This window comes from Elephantulus edwardii, unplaced genomic scaffold (assembly GCF_000299155.1).
Source record: "Elephantulus edwardii isolate Elephantulus edwardi_28Jun2011 unplaced genomic scaffold, EleEdw1.0 scaffold00470, whole genome shotgun sequence".
Classification (NCBI taxonomy): Eukaryota; Metazoa; Chordata; class Mammalia; order Macroscelidea; family Macroscelididae; genus Elephantulus; species Elephantulus edwardii.
In genome coordinates, this window is record NW_006400220.1 from 284,232 (window position 1) to 287,676 (window position 3,445).

Genomic DNA, 3,445 nt, shown 5'->3' on the forward strand with positions numbered 1-3,445 from the left:
AAATTCTTTACACTGGTTTACATACAAAGTTTATATACATTGTCCCTCACACTGGATCCTCCCACCTCCCCAGTCCATCACCCTTCCACCCATCAAACTGTGTGATTCCACGATTACCCCCTGCACCCATTCCTTCCATGCCCCTCCTTAGATCCTCGTACACACTCTACTAGTTATCTATTTCTGCAATAATAAGCTTATACAGTATTTGTTCTTATGGGACTGAGTCAGCTCACTTAGCATAATACTCTTTAGTCCCTCCCAAGACAGGTAGTGACTTACAAAATCATTGCTCCTGTATGCTGTGTAGCATTCCATCATGTGACTGTACCATAATTTCTCAATCCATTTGGTTGTGGTTAGACATTTGGGCTGTTTCCATGTTTTTGCAATGGTGAATAATATTGATACGAACATTGATATACAAGTCTCTGTTTGTGCTTCAGTTCTCATTCTCTTGGTTGAAGACTAGTCTTTTTTTAAAAAAAATTTTCTGCAAATTTAAAAAAAAATTTCTACTACTGTATTTTTTCTACTAGTTTATTTTTTTAACTTTTTTACAATTTTCTTTCATTTTCTACTAGTTTATCTACAAAATAAATTAGTGGGATTGTAAAATGGTAGAACCATTCTGGAAGGCAGTTTGACACTTCCTCAAAAAGCTAAACATGGAAATTCCATATGACCCAGCTATTCCACTTCTTGGAATATACCATGAGAAAAGGAAAACTGAGGCACAAACTGAGATTTGTACACCAATGTTTATAGCAGCATTATTCACCATTGCAAGAACATGGAAACAGCCAAAATGTCCAACCACAATCAAATGGATTGATAAATAACAGTACATTTACACAATGGAATACTATGTAGCATGCAGGACCAATGATTTTGTAAATTACTTCCTAACTTGGGAGGGACTGGAGAGCATTATGCTAAGTGAACTAACTCAGTCCCACAAGGATAAATATTGTATAAAACTATTATTGTAAAAAAAAAAACCACAAAAAACAAAACAAAACTATTATTGTAGAATGTGTATAAGGGTCTAAGAGGGGTGGGAGAGGGTAGAAGCAGATGTTCAATTTGATGGGGATGGGGTGAGTGAAATTGAAAGAATTTGTTCTTAAAAACAATGTATTTGGCTTGGCGATTGTGGCAGAGGCAGCGAAGGCGGCAGCGGTGGCGACAGCTCTGGGGTTTGCGTCTCGGGGTGTGTCGGCCGCCACTGCTGCTCAGGCCTGGTATGTATAAATGGCTGGTTAGAATTCTCGGCACCATTTTCTTTTTTTGTGACCGGCCTGTGCCCCCTCCCCGGGCGGTCCTGAAGAGGCGACGCTCTAACTGCAATCTGTTTCCCACAGTGGACACTGATGAAATACCAGCCAAAAGACCAAGATTGGATTGCTTTATTCACCAAGTGAAAAACAGTCTCTACAATGCTGCCAGCTTGTTTGGATTCCCATTCCAGCTTACTACAAAGCCCATGGCAACTTCTGCTTGTGATGGAACATGGAATGTGGCCCCTTCAGGAGAGGTATTTTCAAACTCTTCACCATGTGAACTGACACGTTCTGGATCCTGGAACAACATGCTGAAACTGGGTAATAAGTCTCCTAATGGAATAAGCGACTATCCAAAGATCAGAGTGACAGTAACCTGAGACCAGCCACGCAGAGTCCTACCTTCTTTTGGTTTTACTTTAAATTCTGAATCCTCTAATAGAAGACCAAGTGGCTGCCGCCATAGTAGAGGCAATCCAGAGAGTCCTTTAATGTGGAAACATCAGGAGCAATCAATAACAGAAATGACTTCTGAAGACAGTGGCAAGGGTGTGAGGTGTCCCCATTGTACTGTGGAAGAGGGTGTTCAAAAAGAGGAGCGAGAGAAATACCAAAAATTACTGGAGCGACTGAAAGAAGGATGTCATGGAAACTCTGTTTCTCCTACAGCCTCAAACCATCATAGTTATCAAAGAAGTCAGATGGACATGTTAAAGACCAGAGGCTGGGGGGATGAGCAGCATCATGGAATCAGAACAACTCAGTTTGTTCCAAAACAATATAGAATTGTTGAAACAAGGGGACCTCTATGTTCAATGAGAAGTGAAAAGAGATGTTCAAAAGGGAAATTTTCTGATACTGAGAAGACAGTTGGAATCAGAGTTGAAAATGAAGGTAGGAGAGGACATCAGCTGGAGCCTGACCTGTCTGAAGAAGTGTCAGCCCGGCTCCGCCTGGGCAGTGGAAGCAATGGCTTATTTAGGAGGAAAATGTCAGTCCTTGAGACGCGAGAAAAGAATTACTCAGGCAGAAAGAGAGAGAGAAGAACAGATGAGCTTCTTGAATTTACAGAGTACATGGAAAAAAGAAATCAGCCACGCCCTTGGCCACAGCTCGCAGGACGAGATCTTTAGCAGTGCTTTCAAACTGCGCATCACTTGTGGTGACATCCAGACCTTGAGGAACTATCACTGGCTCAATGATGAAGTTATTAATTTTTACATGAATCTTCTGATGGAAAGAAATATAAAGCAAGGCTATCCAGCACTTTATGCATTTAGTACTTTCTTCTACCCTAAATGAAGGTCTGGGGGTTACCAAGCAGTAAAAAGATGGACCAAAGGGATAAATCTCTTTGATCAAGAACTTATTCATCGGCAGGTACACTGGAGTCTGGTGGTTATAGAACTACGAAAAAAATGTCTTACATATTTGGATTCTATGGGACAGAAAGGCCACAGGATCTGTGAGATTCTCCTTCAGTATTTACAGGATGAAAGAAAGACCAAAAGAAATATTGATCTAAACCTTTTAGAATGGACCGATTGCAGCATGAAGCCACACGAGATTCCTCAACAGTTGAATGGAAGTGATTGTGGAATGTTTATTTGTAAATATGCAGATTATATCTCCAGAGACAAACCTATCACATTTACTCAGTGCCAGATGCCTCTCTTCCGGAAGAAGATGGTGTGGGAAATCCTTCACCAGAAACTGCTGTGAAATGCCCTGCCTGCCCCTCTAGCTGCTGCTGGTTCTTTCCTGAATGGTTCCATATACCTCATGCATTGTGGGTTTTAAAAGTCCCTGCATCACTTCAGTTCTCTCTCAGGTACTGAGTTGTCCAAATGCATGGAGGCCTCTGCCTGCACTCAGTCCTGACTTGGTGTGCAAAGGGCTGCTTGCAACCCTGTTCATAAGGGCTGTGCGTGCTCAGAGCCCTGGACTGCTCAACCCACACAAGAACAAATGCTAAATAAATATATTTTTATTTTTTAAACAAATGTGGGGTCAAGATTGGTGGACGATTTATCAACAATCTGCGTTATGCGGATGACACAACCAAATAAAGGCAACCCAACCGAATGTGGAAACTACAGAACAATTTCACTGATTTCACATGCAAGCAAGATTTTACTGAAGATTATCCAAAAACGACTGGA

At 41.4% G+C, this 3,445-nt stretch overlaps 1 pseudogene; it reads left to right on the forward strand.

Moving 5' to 3' along the window:
- Positions 1-1,153: 1,153 nt before the first annotated feature.
- On the forward strand, positions 1,154-3,005 carry LOC102857139 (annotated as a pseudogene).
- The last annotated feature ends 440 nt before the right edge of the window (positions 3,006-3,445 follow it).